Genomic DNA, 18135 nt, shown 5'->3' with positions numbered 1-18135 from the left:
TGTTTTTCTGGGACTGTTCTCTTGATCTGTAATTTTCAGAGATAAGTGTGATTCCTCAATTGCCTCTGCAAGCTCTCTTGTTTCTCTGGGCCAGGATTCATCCAGCCTAGAGACCCGAGCTCACTTAGAGCAGCTCAGGGTTCCCTGAATACCACTGCATTTGCCTTTAGCTTCACTTTCCTCTCAGCCATCTGTGTTCCGCTTTGCCGTCACCAGAGACTCGCGGTTTCCAGATGGCCAGGGCAGGGCGAAGTCGCAGTTGGGCAGTGCCAGCATCTGTCCCACCATGGACACCAGGCCAGAGCCTCTCTTTGTTCTTTTCTGTCTCAAGCAGGATTTTCCAGGTCCGTGTGGCATTCTGTGAGTACTGCTCAGGCCAAGCCCGGAGTCTTCATCGTACCAGCTTCTTCCTTCTGGTCCTCACAGCTCCCCTGTTTGCCTGTGAGTGGAAGTGTTTCTTGAAGACACAAGAGTTTTCAGGGCTTCTTTAGTGTTCATCTGGAGTGTGCCTTTCAGTATTTTCAGACTTTCATGTTCTTGAGCTCTCTATTTTCCAAGTCTGATTTCTTTTTTGTGTGGGGATTCTTGACCCTGGCTACACGTTATGATGGTTAGGGCAGTCACATCTCTGGGGAAGGGCTCTGTGGATGTCACACACAAAAAGAAGTGTCAAATGAACTGCATCAAAATCAAAATCTCCTGCCCCTCCTGCCCATCCTATCCCTCATCCTCCTCCTGTCCCTCCTCCTCTTATTCCTCCTCCCAGTTCTCCTTCTCCTTCTCCTGCTCCTCCTTGTCTTCCTCCTGCTTCTCTTACTTCTCCTCCTCCTCTACCTCCTACCCATCCTCCTCCTTTTCTCTTTCTGTTTCTCCTCCTCCTCCTGCCCCTCTTCTTCCTCCTCTTCCTCCTCCTCCCCCTACTCCTCCTCCTCTTCCTTCCCCTCCTCCTCCCCCTCCGGTCCCCCCCCCCACTTCCCCTCCTGTCCCTCCTCTTCCTGCTCCTTCTCCATGCTGGTAATCCGAGCCAGGTCTTTTTGCATGCTAAGCACATGCTCTACCATTTAGCCAAAATCATAAGCTTCTGCTCATCAAAAGCTATTCAAGATTGGAACAAATTACTTGCTACAGGTAAATCTGACAGAGGACTCACAACCAGCACACCTCAGCAATTTATACAATTCAGTAACAAAATGACAAACAATTAGCCTAATTAAAAAATTGGCTACAGAGTTTAGCTAAATGGTTCATAAGGGAAAATAATAGCCAATAAGTACATGAAAAAGCTTTCGATATGCATATGAGTAAAGGAAATTGGAATTAAAACCATGTTGACATACCTGCTAAAGTGACTGAAATGAAGATGGTCAACACTAACACTGGTAAGGATGCAGAGCAATGGGGACTCAGACACTTCGGGCAGGAGTGGAAAATGGAACAACCACTTTAGAAACTGGTTTGAGAGTTTCTCAGGAAGTGAAACATAGCTACCAACAAGCAAAATATCACCAAAACATTACCCAAGAGAATTGAAAACAGATATATGGTAGAAGACTAAATAGCTTTATTAAAGCCCAAACTCAAAGTAATTCAAACATCCCTGATTAAAGAATGGATATGCAAACCATGTTATATATCCGTACAATAAACATTATTCAGCAATAGAAAAGGAAAACGCTATATTGAGTCACATGAAAATATGAAGAGCCTGGAAAACATGATGCTATGTGGAAGACCATCATAAAAAGTGCCAGCTGTGCATCCATTCTTATAAGGTTTTGGATGGGTAAGCTAAAATATGGAGAACGGGATCAGATAGCAAGTTGACTCTAAGGAGGCAACTGAACAGCTGTCAAGCTCAGGAGAGATCTTTCTTTTTTGAATTTATTATTTATTTACTTATTTATTTATTTATTTATTTTATTTACTATGTGTATGAGTGCATTGTCTGCGTGTTTGTAAGTGTACCCGTGTCATGCAATGCCTGAGGACATCAGAAGAGGGCATCATAGCCCCTGGAACTGGAGTTATAGATGGTTGTTAGCCACCGTGTGGGTACTGGGAATAGAACATGGGTCTTCTGCAAGAGCAGCCAGAGCTCTTAACTGCTGAGCCATCTCTCCAGCCCAATAGAGCTTTCTCTAACCATGGCTCTGTCCTATGTCTTGATAGTGGTGTGGATTTAAAAAGCATATGCACTTGTCAAAACTAATTTTCAAAGTGGGATCTTAAATGTACAATTATGATCTATGCACCCCCCTTATACAAATCATAAAACAATATGGAATATTGAATCCAAAAAATTCTGCAAATGATTCTTCACAGTTTGAAAACCTCCCTGCCATCTAGCTTCTGTCTGCCAGCACTCTGTCATCTGATCCCTTGTGATGTGGAACTCCAGAATATTGTGCTTAGTCACCCCAGATGTCTCGTTTCCAGCACCTCTGTGCTGCACAGGGAAGCTGAAAAACACCAGGTCCCTGGCTGGCCTCAAATTTATAGAGCTCTGCCTGCTTCTACAGGTGGGAAACTAAAGATGTGGGTCATCACACCCAAATCAATAAAACACACTTTTAAACGTTACTATTTAAGGTTGGAGAGATGGATCAGTGGTTAAGAGCACTTGCTGCTCTTGAAGAGGTCTTGGGTTGGTTCCCAGCACCCGCATTGTGGCTCACAACCATGTGTAACTTCAATTCCAGGGGATCTGAATCCTTCCTCTGGTCTCCAAAAGCAATGCACTAATTTTGTGCACTTACACATGAAAGCAAAACACTCATACACATAAAATAAAAATAACAAAATCTTTTAAAAAAATTATTTAGTTGGGTATGGTGGATCATGCCTGTAATCCCAACCCTTGGGAGGCTGAGGCAGGAGGATCACCAAGGGTTCGTGGTCAGCCTGGGCTACATAGTAAGTTCCAGGATAGTCTGGTTTACAAAAACAAAACTAAAACAAACCCCAACCCAAAAGAAACAAAAGGATGAATGAATAAGTAAATAAATAAATGTTGCTATTTCCATTCTAAATTCTCTCTTGACAGGACTCAGAGCTATCTAGCAGAATGTCTAGTCATGAGGTGTCTGCATTTTGAGGCTACTTTTTGCCCATCTTCTATGCCTTGACTTATTTTTGTAGTCTGTGGGAGATGCTAAGATCTGATTTAGCTTCTGTTCTGGAGTTTAAGTCAAATATCTATGAGCAACACAGAAGTGATACATTCCTTACCAAGTAGCCTTAACTGTCTAGAGCCCAGACAATAACTAAAAAGCAAACCTCAAGGGGACTCTGAAGACACAAAAAAAGAAATAAAACCTATGCCCCTCAGAGGTGAGTCCTCATTTCAACTCACACCCAGTTTGCTCTCACCTGCAACGCAGGTGCCTTGTCTAAAACAGTGTGGCTAGAGGCACCAGGAGAGAAGACAGAACAGAGGTGGGTCTCACAGTCAGATATGTTGATAGCTATAAAAAGAAACATGTCACAGGAGAGAAAAGAGAAGTCCTTCTGCCTTCACCTTATTCTGTTAAACTGACAAAGAAACAGAAATTTCAAGTGGCCACTTGCTTCAGGAGCATGCATGCCAAATCATTATCAATTCTCCCAGAGGTCTATTCACTTTGGAGGTTATTGCTGGCAATGCCTTCTAGCCAAGAAAGACTAACAGTTCTAAGCATCATTTGTCTTAGGAACGCAGAGAATAGGATTAAGGGGTAAATGGGGTAGGGGATAGGAGGGCAGGGTAGAGGACAAGTCGGGGGAAGATGATGACTAATCCTAAAGACCTTTTGAAAAAGTCATATGAAAATCTACTACTGAATATAGTATAAAAGAGTTTAAGTGGAATTATCCTAATAACAGGGCAACAATGCCCCAACTAAATACCACAGGCTAATGTGTGTTTAACAGCTCAGTCACTGTTAGGAATGAGTTATGTCTTTTGGAGTGAGGCCACATAAGCCCCCAAACAGTGCAGGCTATTGCCATTGCTCTTGATTATTCTCCAGAATTTGACAGTAAGACCCTACTGCTGAAGGTAGAACATGGAGAAATCAAGCTGGTACTGACCTGAAAGCTTCCTCCCTATTGGCTAACTTTCATAGTGCAGGAAGGTGCTAAGCATATTACTGGAAAGGAAAAGTAATCATCAATCTTACCCAGCTGTGAACTCTGTGAGCTGCAATAACCACCAGCCTGACAAGATATGCCCACAGGTATAACAGTGACACAAATGTCATGGAAGTAACCAACCACTTTCTGCTTAGATTTAAGGTCCAATCTGCAAGATTGAACCCATACCATTATGGGGGCTAAGAAATTGGCTAGACAGGTCATGGGCCATAAGCTAGATGGCAGGGAGGTTTATTCTGCGGATAATATTCTCTGCAGATTATTCAGAATAGGCTTAAAGTTTCAAAATTGAGTGTCCTTCAGTGGAGACAGGATAGAAACCAAGACAAAGGGGCCTTTTACCTGTGGGGATTCCTGGTCCCTAGACCCCAGGTCCCAGGCTCTGTCTGCATTTCAGTTCTATCTATAGTCAAGATGAACTCTGTGCATGTGGGGACACAATTCTTCAGAAACTCTGATCAGAAATTGCATCCTTTCTCTTCTATTGGCTCAGCTCTTCTCCCTTCTCCTAACCCCCCTTCTTTTATCCCCTTTTCTTCTTTTAAACTCCCACCATTATAACTACAAATTCTCATTGTGTGCTGAGTTAAGGACCTCACAGAATTGTAAAGATTAATAGTCAAGGGGCTGGAGAAATGGCTCAGTAGTTAAGAGCACTGGCTGCTTTTGCAGAAGACCCAGGTTCAGTCCCCAGAACCCATATGGTGGCTAAGAATCATCTGTAGCTCCAGTTCTAGGGGGTCCATTGTCCTCTTCTGGCCTCCACGGGCATTATATGCACATGGTGTATATATATGCATGTAGGCAAAACATTCATACACATAAAATAAAATAAAGAAATTAAAGAATCAAGTATGGGAGAAAAATATAAATATTAACTATATTAGAATAATTTTCATCATAATTAAAACAAAACTATATTATGGACAACTTCAAACACATACAAATTCACCTGACTACTATGATGGACCTTTGTACCAATTGTTAAACTTCAGCAGATGTTCACACTTGGTCAAACTCTTCTCTGTCCCCTCCCATTTCTACTTTAAAAGAAGACCACAATCAGGTTCTTTCACTTATAAATAATCCAGCATTACTTATTATTTATTTATTTATTTATTTATTCATTTATTTATAATAATCCAGTCGTATTTATTTTCCTTTTCTTTCTTTCTTTTAAAAATGTTGCTAGGTAGCTGGGCATGGTGGCGCATGCCTGTAGTCCCAGCACTCGGGAGGCAGAGGCAGGGGGGTCTCTGTGAGGTCAAGGCCAACCTCGGCCACGTTTTGGGGTCCCAGGCAGGGTGGGGGAAAAGGGGACTCTGCTTTAAAAAAAAAAAAAAAAAAAAAAAAAAAAAAAAAATTTTTTGCTAGGTGTTAAACCAAAGGCCTTGTGCAGTTTAAGCAAGCATGCTACCCACTGAGTTACTCTCCAAGCCCAGTTCAATAGTACTTGTCGGAGAAAAAGTCTTTTTAATTTAAATAATTCCTAGCCAGTTGTGGTGGCAAATGCCCGGGTTACATAAAACCCTATCTAAAAAAGAAAAAAGATTATTGGGTGTGGTGGCACATGCCTTTAGTCCCTGCACTTGGGACACAGAGGCAGGCGGATCTCTGTGAGTTCGAGGCTAGCTTGGTCTACATATACTTCCAGGCCTTCTGGGGCTACAGGGAGACCCTGTCTCAAAAGGAAAAAAAAGAGAAAAAAAAGAAAAAGAAAAAAAAGAAAAGAAAGAAAGAAAATTACCACTTCTCTTTCTTTCCTTTTTTTCTTCCCGCCTTTTTGGTGAGGTGAGAGATAGAACTCAGTGTCATGTGCATGTACCCTATCACTGAGCTACATCTCCGGACAAAGATCTTTTTCTCTTTAGAGAGAATCATTATAACATCAATACATCTAACAAATAATACACCGTTACTAATATAAAACATTCAATCAGTGCTCAAATTCCCCTATTTATCTCATAATTTATTTGTATTGGTTTGTTCATATCAAGGTCTGAGTAAGATCTGTACATTGCATTTGGGTGAAATGGCTCTTGGGTTTCTTAGGTTTTGGTTGTTTTTTTTTAAATTTCTTAGGCTTCCTTGCTTTGAAATTTTTCTTTGCCATTTACTTGCTGAAGAAACTAGGCTTTTTGTCTCATAGAGTTGTCAATTGTCAATCAACACTCTAGATTTTGCGATTGCAAGGTCATGGTATGGTTTAATGTGTCCCTTTATTACCTGTAGTTCCCATCAGCTGATAGTTTGTATGTAGGTTTATCATCATGAAAAGACTTCTCTCTTTCTGACATCTGATCATAATGAGGAAGGCCTGTTCCCAAACTCTTCTGAGGCAACATAACGAAGTTTAACCCTCTTTCAATAATGTTGAGTCTCTGTTCACTTAAAAATCAAAATGTAAAAGCACACCTGCCTGCCTTCGTTGGCCTCACAGTGACCACCAGTTAGATGCACTAGGCTTCCCATTTGTGCTGGGAAGAAGCAGGGCCCAGAACATGGGAGCCAGACAGCTGCTGATTTGAATTTCAACCTCACCTTTTATTAAGTGTACACCTTTCTAACTACTGGGAATCTGTAAGTTTCTGATTCCTTATAAAGGAGAATAATGTCTATTTCACCAGGCTGCTGACATGCACCTGCTGTGTAGTGCAGGCTCAATACTTGCTTCTTTCTTTTCCAGTTTAGGTTAAAAACGAGAATTGTCAAAAATGAACAAACAAGACCCACAAATCCACAGTTTGTTTAGATCCAGACAGAAACACGACATTTACCAGCTTCATAAACAATGGAGATGATTTTGAAACAAACCTCAAGAAAGCATACTGAAAAGGGGGAAAGAATGTGGGAACAGAAGTTACTGATCTCTTTCCCACCTTGTAATTAGAAAGTTCAAGAAATTCTTCCCAGAGAAAGCATGACCCGTTTCAGTTGAGAAACGTGCTGTTCTCTGGACTCTGCTGGCTTGAGAACATATTTCTTTTACCAAAAGATGAGTTCACTGTAAATGACTCAGAAACATATGGATGAAATTTCCCTGAAGCCACTCAAGGGATTAGAAATTAAGGGAAAGAGTGCTTGGCAAAAATGCATTTGGGGTTTTGCCAGGCCTAAACCAACTGAGAAATAGGACGCAGGGCAGGTCTCCGATGCTGCCAAGTTTACCCATCTTTGCGGTGCAGGGATTTATAATTAGAGTTGCTCAGAAAAGCACCGTCCCACAAGTGGCAGAAGACAAAAAAGCCTTTGTCCTCAACGCGGTTGCTGGTCCCCAGACAGACAGTAACAGTGCACACACCCTCTCAGCCGTCAGTGGCGCTCATTTAAAGCAAGTCCCTACTGTCCTCTGGGGCCTCTTGTTTCCGGAGAGCTGTTCTTCTGAATTCCTGGATGAGGGGAACAAATCTTGAAAGGTGTTCTGGAATTACCGGAGAGCGGTTACATGAAGACATGACTAGGCCTTTTCCTTCTCTGATGTCAACTCTCCTCCCCCTTTACCTTTGTCCCTTTCCACAGCATTCTGACTTTTGTGGGTTACTTTTTCTGTAAAATGAAGGAATTGGATCGGCTGTTTGCAACTATTACCTGGAGCTGCTTCAAGGCCTGGCTGGACCTGGTGTGTGGGGGTGGGGGAGGTGGGCGTGGAGGTGTATATAGTGAGAGTGGAGAGCTTTGAAAAGTTGGACCAGGCTCCTGCATAAGATTTCCAGTACATGAAGGGCTCTGGGGTTGAGCAGTTTCCAAACCTGGAGTCTGGGGAGGAGGGTTGGATGGTCTCACATTCCTTGGCTCAGCAATACTACAGCTGTCTTTTGTCCTCCTGTCCTCTTGTCTGCTCACTAAGCCAAGTTTCCCCAAAGAGGTGTACCTGTTTTTTTCTGGCAGTCACCAGATGGTGTCAGGCCCTCCATTCAGCCCTCAGTATACAGCAGTGAACAGAAAAGACAGTCTGGACTGGTGTGAAACACATGGATATTAAATTCAAATCAAGGTCTAAGCACCATAAAAGACAGGATCAGGGTGAAGGTTGGGTAGGATCAGTTTGAGACACTGTAACCTGTCCAAAGCTTTCCCCCTTCAGCCTGGCTCGCCCCTCTAAGGAACAGCACCAAGTCGTTGGAAGTCTCCCTTAAAACACACCCCATTTACCTGGCAGAAACCTAGAGCACCATTAGCTGGTGAGTTTAGCTAGTTGTTACCACAGAAAGCAGAGGATTGGCTGGAGAGATGGGCTCTGCTCACTACACAGGTGAGTGAGTGGGAAAGTTTACAGCTTGATGGGCTGAGGAGTAACATCAGGAAGATCTTCTGGCAAGGTGTGAAAGGTCCAGAAAGAGCACTCGAAGGCCAGGCCAATGACTCTCCTAAGTGGTTTCTCTATCACATCTTCAGCTGCTCTTAATTCCTTTCCCCATCCCTCCCTGATTTAAATATGCTAGTCACAGTAAATGTTCACTCATTACTAAAGCTTAATCTACAACTATCCCCATCCCTCCCTGATTTAAATATGGTAGTCACAGTAAAGGTTCACTCATTACTAAAGCTTAATCTACAACTACTTCTTTGTCTCTTTCTGGATCTTTCTCTTTCCATCCATTTTGTGAAGAGAAAAAGAATGAAAAAACAAAACGAAACAATGCTTGGAGTCATTTCCATGGCTCCTATTGTAGAAGTGATGCTGGGGTGTGTCCAACTTCTGACCTGGGAGGGAGGAGTGAAGAAGCAGCCTTATCTGCTTAGAGTTAAGACTCCTGTGGGGCACTAGATGGCAACATTTCTCTAAATCTAAACATAGCAGAGGCGAGGCCCTGTGGGCAGGTCAGCCCTGTACAGCTGCCAGTCCCAGCACATAATATAAAACCCAAGGCTGCGGAGGGAAGACTGAAGCTAGGGCTGATGGAAGGCAGAGCCAACAGCTCATCACTGGAGAACTATTAATAGCCAGCTATTAATTCTATCATACCACCACCACTGCATTACCACCAACACCAGCATGACTAGCACCATTACCATCATAGTCACCAATGCTGCCATTACCACTATGACTATCATTCTCACCAGCACCATTATTCCCTCTGCCACCATTACCACCATCACAGCTACCACATTACCACATGACCACCATTATTGTTACCACTACCAATATTAATAGTTTTTTGAGACAGGGTTTGTGCAGTCTGGCTGGCCTGGAACTTACTGTGTAGACAAGGCTGGCCTTGAACTACAGAGATCCACCTGCCTCTGTCTTCCTAATATGGGATTAAAGGCATGGGCCACATCACCTGGAACCACCACCATTATTATCAACACTACCATCACTACTACCATAACCACCACTGTCACTACTATGACTACCATTACCACTATGACTATCATTTACCACTGCAACCACCACTGTTACCACAACTATCATTACCATCACCATCACCACTACCACCATTATGCCACCACCATCATTTCTGTTACCACTACCGCTGCCACTATCACCACGACTGTCATCATGCTCAGCATTATCACCATTATTGGTACCACCATGTTTACCATCATTACCATATTTGTTTGTTTGTTTGTTTTGAGACAGGGTCTCCCTATAGCCCCAACTGGCCTGGAATTCACTATGTAGACCAGGCTCACCTTAGTCTCACAGTGATCCTCCCGCCTCTGCCTCCCAAGTGCTATGTTAAAGGCATGCACCACCGTGCCTCAGCATTGCAGTTTTTATCATACCACCACCAATACCATTACTACCACTAAGTCTCTCATACTCTGTTGTTTTTGTTGATACTTAAAATGGAAGCTTTATTTAGACTAATTCTGGGAGGAGACAACTAGTTAGAGATATGTATCTTTTTGGAAAGTTTGTTTTTGTCAATATGTGTTCTAATTAGATTGACAAACTGCTGCCTGGTGTAGAAACTCGAAAGAACTGCATGAGTGACTAGATGAGACGGGTTTGTATTTTCCTTGTTTTGTTAGATAAGTGGTTGCTATTTAAGCAATATTTGAAAACAGTATTCTATGTGGACTGAAAATACCCTTTGGAGTGATGTTTGCAATATCAGTTTATTTAGCACTTTACTTAGCAACCACCCCCACTCCCTAGTCCCTGTCCTTTCAATTAGTCACCTGTCACACTATTTCAGTGTTCCTGTTGAGGTATACCAACTGACCTATGGAGAGTCAAGGCATAGCACTTAACACACAGACAAATATTTGCTAAACTTCACATTTAATTGGCTTAGTCAGGTGAACTGTTTCTTGGGGACCAGAAGTTGAACTTATGGGAAAGAACAGCAATCAAGATGCTCATGATGGAGGCAATGGCCAGGGATGGAGGTGCCAAAGGTAGACTAGTAAGACCAAAAGTAAACTTCTGGCTGCTTATCTTAGGGCACTTTCTTGAGCCTTGAAGGCCCCGCTCCATATCTGCTATCAGACATGTAAAATGTTCAACTATAGTTTCCTTCACATATTCAATCAACAGAAGAATTAATTTCTAATATTACCCAGTGTAGTTTCAGTCTCTGGATATATGACAGTAAGCAAGGCATCTGCCTTAATGATGCTTACACACTGGTGAAGAAGAAAAATGAATGAAGAAGTTACTAAATATAATTCAGATTTTATAAGTGCCAATTAACAAAGTAAAGCAGGATTCAGACATAGAGATAATGCCATGCGTGTGTGTGTGTGTGCGTGAGTGTGTGTCCTTCAGCTAAAACTAAAGTGTGTATCATCATCATTGTGGACTGACCAAAGTCACTGTGGTGGTGATACACGATCTGATCAACCGAACCCAGGGCTCCTACAGCTAAGCATGTGCTCTCCTACTCAGCTAACATACCAGGCACTTCTCAGTTTCTTTTTGGTTGACGCTAGTTATGAGAAGAGGATTCAGATGACTAAGCTCATGCTTTGAATGGATGTGCCCCTCCAAAATTCACCTGTTGGAAACTGAACCTCCAGATGGCATTAAGAGGACTTTGGAATTGCTTAAGATGGAAGGACTCTGCCCTCTGATGAAGGAAGCTTCAGAAAGCTTACTGGGCTCTCCATCCCTTCTGCCATGTGAAGACTCAGAGCCAGATTCCACACTGCAAGCGAAGAGCAGCCCTCAGCAGATGTTGAATCTGCCAGGGCCTTGATCTTGAACTGCCCGGCCAGTTAGTCCCTTTGAAAGCAGGTCCTGAAGACAGAGTTGCAGGTGAAAAAAAAAAAAAAAAAAGTTTAACAAACCTAGTGATTGGAGTGGGAAAGAAACATTATCAGAATCAAATGCAAATGACATGAAAGCAGTTAATATGCATGGCCAGCTGGTTCTGCTAAAGACTAGCTAAAAATAATTGTTATCTTGTAGAGATGATCTGCAAACTTCACTTGGGCTTAGTGTGTGTTTTCCCTTACCAGTTTATCTAGAACATAGGCAGCTAGGAGAACTTATTTCCTTGTCAATAGAGCTTTAAAATCTATAAAATGAAGGAAATTATTAGTGGTAAACAATTGTTATATTCGAATTTGCTTTTGCTAGAAAAAATTAAGTTCAAAGAAATCTGAGATCAAGTTGAGCAAAGGGAAAGGGAAGACATGAAGATATGGCAGAGGGAAAGACTGAACAGCACTGCGTCTCACAGAAGGCCTACCCAAGCCAGTGCTGAGCCAGCGCTGAGTGAACTTTGCCCATCAGGTTTGTCTCGCACTGGGTAAATATGGGTGGTTCTTTATTCTTCATCTGGCTCAGTCACAAGATAAAGGCTGTGGGCAAGTTGCTCCCTGAAACTGAAGCAGACCTGAGGGAGTAGGAAGCCGAAGATGTGTGCAGATCGCATTCCCCACAGCCGCAGAGTCCTTTCATGTCAGGGGATCTGGGCCACACATTAGTGTCTGCATAGTGCTTGTGAACAGCGACCATGAAGAATAACACACCTCAAGCATCTTAGCAAATCCATGTATCTTGAATACTTTTAATTTCGCTAACAAGAGCATATTTCCAATATTCATAATACTTTTTGAGCTTGTTTTGAGACAGGGTCTCACACTGTGATCTAGGCTGGCATGGAAATCACAATGAAGCCTAGGCTGACCTTGAACTCACAGCAATGTTCCTGCACGGTAAATGAGGCTCTTCCCAGGGGCTGTGAGAGGACCAGTCCCTAAGAAGAGGACACAGATGGGAAAGCTCTGACCAGTATCACACCCAGTCTACTTACTGACAGTATAGTATCTTGCCAGAAAATGCTTCTGTATTTGCATGTGTGTGTGGGGGGGGAGGAGCATATATGTACCACACATACTTGATTAGTCAATTCAAGAGCTACTGATATGATACATTTACATTGTTATATCCAAATGAGTATATAATGTTCCTTCCCTGAATCAGCTCATAAAGAAACATCTCTTTGGGCTGAGTCAGTAGCTCAATCAGTAAACTGCTTTCCCTGCATGAAGACCTGAATTCAATCTCCAGAGCCCACATTAAAATGCTGGGCATGGTGGCATGGTATTGTAATCCAAGGACCAGAGAGCCAAAGACAACAGGATCCCTGGGGCTCACTGGTCAGTCAGCTTAGCCTTCTTGGTGAGCTCAAGGCCAGTGATAGACCATCTCAAAAAACCTGCTGTGGCTGCTTCACCAATCTGAGTACCACCTAGAAGCTAGGAAGCCCTGTGTCTTCCTCACAGATTATACACCGTGGAAGGAGCCCAGTAGCTCATTACTGAACATATTCTATCATGACCTCTCTAAGGAAATTGTGGTCCAGCTTGCAGCTAGACCTCAGTGTAGCCATCGGCTGAATACCTGAGCCATTAAGGCAAGGCTGTCCTTCAGCCTGAGGATACAGGCCTCATCCTCTCAGTGTTTTCTTCCATACTTGTTTGAGTCACTTATTTGAATCCCAGGGTCCGTGGGTGTGTCAGCTAATCTTACAGCAACATATATTTAAGCAGGCAACAAATTAAAGAGACTCCTATGTCCAGCTTGCTGGAGCTGTCCACTGCTGCCCAGGGCAGAGGCAAAGCAGCTTCGTCCATGCCTGGGGAGGGCCTCTGAGTTTCTAGAGTACTTCCCCCTTCCTGTCCTTCACAGAAGCAGAGCCTTTATCCCATCAGATGAATGCAGAGAGGCCACCTACCTTGGGTAGAAGATGCAGCCAGGTGGACAACCTCAGAAATGCTCACATGGCACCATGTATGTGGTAGGAATGGGGAGGGAGATCTGATTAAAGAGCTACACTTGCCCATTTCCCCTCTCAAGCTCTTGTGCCTAGAGAACTCAAGGACTTTAGAGAATAATGACAACATGTGAGCTTGAATTCCACCCCAGAAAGGCTGCTGGAGAAGTGTCTAGAACTGAAGTACAGAGAGTAAACCTCCATGTTTCAGTTTGCCTTTTCCTAACAGCCTGGCAAGAATTCTTCAGGCAACAGTCTTGCCTTGGCCATGGGGTGGCCCAACTCCTGAGTCCAGATACCTACACCACTCCCAGCCTCCACTGGTACCCTTGCTAGACTCCCACTTGCATTTGCCTCACCTGCCTTTGACTGTCTGAGTGCCTTGCCAGTCACTCGATAGTTACAGCCTCCTTCCAATCCTGGAGTGCTGGGTTCTGAGACCTATGTGTTCCCTTCACATTCGACACTCCTCCTGCTCTGCCTGGCTCCTGTTACTGTTAACCCAAGGCAGGGCTCCAGTATCAGACCCCCAGCCTCAAGGCAGATCAAGAGATCTTTACTTGTAAGAACTCTGAAGGAACGTGTAGCCCTCACTTGGGCACAGTGAAGAGGAGCTCCAGCCAATTTTGTGAATAGTATATAGCCTGAGCTGCTCATCTGACTCATATAGGGCAGGTGGGTCAGGAAAATGACTGTGCCACACCCACAAACCAACTGTTCACTCTACCCCCTCTCACAGTAAAGTTGGATGATTCAAAGGCAAATGCTGAGTGGCCCGTTTTGTGTGTGTGTGTGTGTGTGCATGTGTGTGTGTGTGTGTGTGTGTGTGTGTGTGGTGGTGGTGGGGCCCTGTACTTAAACCTCAACAAGCCTGGGCCCCTATTCTGAAAGCCGGGAACATCAACACTCCAGGAACACCTTCCATTCTTCCCTGAGGACTGAACCCCTCCCACCACCTGCTTGGTGACTGACAGCTCCATAGAGTAGCAAATGACTAACCAAAAGAAAATGGAAACAGGTCTAGAGTATGGAGCGTGAAGAGGAAGCTGCTGGGAGGACTCACACACTGTTCCATCAAAAGGAGGACTGTGAGCTGGTATAGTCACGGGCAGTGCAGAGTTGGCGACATGGCCACATTCTGCAGCCACACTGCCAGGACTGGGGTCCGGGTGCTGTCAGCTTTTAGACTGGTAATCTAGTGTAAGTTACCCCACAACTCTGTGCCTCAGTTTCTCCAGCTGTAAAATTGAGGCCAATAAAAAAATGAATACAGCTGTCTGGCAGTGTCACTGTGGGGATTAGTCAGTCCACATTAAGCATGGAGTAGTGTCTGGATTGTGCAAAGCACCAAGTAAATGCCTGTTCTTATTCACTGGAGCTGGGGCTCTGCGTTGCTGTCATTGCATGCTTGGTTTGCACAGCTTAAGATGATCTGTGGGGAGCAAGTCTAAGCTATACTTTATCTATAATGAATACTCAGCTACTTCCAAGGAAGATTTAAAGTGAATGAACAATGACAGACACTGGGGAAGTCATCAGTTAGAGTCTTGTTTGTAGTTCTTTTGTAAATGATCATTTTTAACTTAAATGGAAAACTTCCCTTTTCCCTATTTATGTCCACTTATGATTGGTGGAAAGCGTCCTAAGCCACAAACAGGGAGACCATGACTGTCCTGAGCTCAGTGGCACTATACAGAATGCAAGAGCTTTTGAAGCATCTGTTCTATGCTAAGACTTTGCACAGATGGCCCCCTTCCTTATTCTCATTTTTTTCAAATGTGAAACAGAAAGGTTAAGCAATCTGCCTGGAGTCACAAAGTGAGTACTTAAAGAAGTGGGGTCAAGGCGAGGCCCAACACCAAAATACATCTTTCTGTTCTGTCTCCACCATTCTTGTGATTGGGCAGGACTTCTCCTTGCCACCTGAGCCTCAGGTTCTGCAGAGAAAAAAATGAGAGTAACTGGAGCCTTCTAGCTCTTCATATCTGGATGGAGAAGGCTAGGCTCTGCCAGGATATCAAGAATTTAACTCAGTTCTCAAGCCATTCAAGCATATGGAGTTTGTATCAATTTTTAACAAGCAGTTAAGATGGCAAACTATGAGCCCGACCCTAATTCAAACACTAAGTGATGATGTTTGACAAAGGAATGTAAATACGGCGCTGATTCATGACTCATGATTGGTGGCTGGTTAGTTAACGTCTTCGCTGTGATGGGCTCCATCTGGGCCTGGCTGGGTGGCTGCACAGCACAGCTCAGGGCCATCATCCCTCCACTGATTCCTTCACTCACTTAACAAGTTAATGATGTTGATGCTTACACAGGGCTCCATACAGCAACAAGACATATATGAACCCTGCCTTCATGGTGCTCGGTCAGAGGGCTGAGAACAAATTACTCCAGAAAGAAAAATGTGTAGTAAGGCCCCAGAATGAAGAGGAGGAGGAGGAGGTTCCAAGGGAGAGTCTTCAGGAGGGGAGGTCAAGGAAGGCCTTTCTGAGGAAAGGTCTGCAACATAAAAAGAATCTGGTCACAGGAGGGAGGCAGACAGAAGAGCAGTATGTGCAAGGGCCTGTGCCAGAGAGGGCTTGAGATTTTTGAAGAGATATGGGTTGTAGGGGAGAAAGAGTGTGTATGTGTATAGAGGGGTGAGGGAGTGGAATACAAACTGTGAAAATAGTAATAGGCAAAATGGCCCAATTAACAAGCTAACAAAACTAACAAACACCTGACAAGAGATAAGCAGAAACTTACAGATTGAGGGAACTAAGAAGTCATTCCAAGGATAAACCGGAACTCTCACACTCTGTAATAGGAATGTATGGTGGTGCTTTGGGCAATGGCAGTGGTCTGGGACAGCTGGGTTCCACTAGTGGGCATACCCCCTCCACATACACCATTCCCACATGCATCACATACTTGCACCCTGAGTGGCTTCTTTTATGGTTTGAATGTGAAATGTACCCCATAGACTTATGTGTTTGAACCCTTGGTCCCCAGCAGATGACACTGTTTGGGAGGTTATGGAACCTTTTAGACATGGGACCTACTGGAAGATGAAGGGCCATTGGAGGTGGACATTGAGGGTTCATAGGTGGCTCTGCTTCCAGCTCCAGACTGAACTCTCTGCTTCCTGGTCAGCTGCTGAGATGTGAGGAAATCATGCTGCAAGCTCCTGCTGCTCTAGACCATGCCATCCCTCCGTGATGGACCATATCCTCTTAAACCGTAAGCCAAATAAATCCTTCCTTAAATTGTCTCTGTCAGAGTAAGAAAAGTAACCAATACAACTTCTTTATGGGTTAGCCTGCATTTCCTCAAAGGATATGTTGAAATCTTGACCCGAAATTCCTTGCTTCAGAATATAAGCTGGGCATGGTGGCACATATCTTTAATCCCAGCACTCAGGAGGCAGAGGCAGGCGGATCTCTGTGAGTTTGAGGCCAGCCTGGTCTATGTAGTGAGTTCCAGGACAGCTGGGGCTACGGGGAGACCCTGTCTCAAAAAAAAAAAAAAAATAGACAAAACAAAACAAAACAAAAGAAAAAACCAGAATATGACTATACTAGTCAAGGCCCTCAGAGAAATAAAAGTAACAGCAGATTAAACATATAGACAGACAGACAAATAGATACATAGGTAGACTGAGACATAGATGGATAAATTGAAAGATAGATGGATGGATGGATGAACAGACAGACAGATGCACAGATCAATGCATAGATATATAGGTAGGTAGGCAGGTAGATGGATGGATAGAGGATAGATAGATAGACAGATGAAAGATAGATGATAGGTAGATAGATAGATGATAGATATTTTAAGAAACCAGCTGACATGATTATGGCTTGGCAATATGTGACCAGCAGGCTAGGGACCAAAGGAGAGTGACTGTTGCAGTTCACATTCAAAGGCATCCTCTGACAGAATTCTTTCTTGTTCAGAGAAGGTTTAATTATAGCAGATACTTTAAATACAGGGTCCAGAGGGCACACAGGAGCACAGAGGGCTATTGAAACTTAAAAGCTTGAGTTAAAACTTACTTTAAAATATGGACACATACCACAGAAATGTATATACACACGTATACAAACAGAAGAATCTCATATTAAGGGATAATATGCTTCTGAAAAGATGCACAATAACTTATATTTTGTGAATTGAAGAGTTTTGATTACACAAAGGGAAGGTCCTAGTTCTTTATTATAGCAATTTTTAAATTTGGTTCTTTTGACAATTTCATGCATGTATATAATGCATTCTGATTACTTCTCTCCCCACCCTCACTATCTCCCTCCCACTCCTATTAACCTCCTCTCCTCCTCACCCATCCCTTTCCCAGATTCACAACTTTCAGTCTTGTTATATGATCCACTTAGTTTAACCAAGGCCATCTACGTGACTGTTGGATTGGGGCTATCCTTGGAGCCTGGTGGGGTCAACACTGGATTTGGTATACAACTGATGGCAATGACTCTCCCTTCTGAATCTATCCATAGAAAATATATTAGCAGTGAGGAGTAGGGCCCCTTGAGTCCTTTCTCCATTCTTGCCTGGCTATTGATGGACTCTTGTGCCGACCTAATGCAGTCACCTGAAGTTGAGCATTTGTTATTGCGATGGCTGTGTACTGCCCAGATGGCATTTCACAGCCCTTATCTTCTGGCTTTTACACTCTTTCTGACCCCTCTTCTACAATGTTCCACAACCCTTGGAGGGAATGATATAAATAAATGTCTTGTTTAGGATTGAGAACTCAACTGCCACTTATTTTCAGTGTATTGCACAGCCATAAACCTCAGCCTTCATCACAGTTCACTGTAGGAGAGAG

Source organism: Nannospalax galili, unplaced genomic scaffold (genome assembly GCF_000622305.1).
Source record: "Nannospalax galili isolate Female #2095 unplaced genomic scaffold, S.galili_v1.0 scaffold312, whole genome shotgun sequence".
NCBI classification, from domain to species: domain Eukaryota; kingdom Metazoa; phylum Chordata; class Mammalia; order Rodentia; family Spalacidae; genus Nannospalax; species Nannospalax galili.
The sequence above is the reverse complement of the archived record's forward strand: the minus strand, read 5'-3'. Positions refer to the sequence as shown.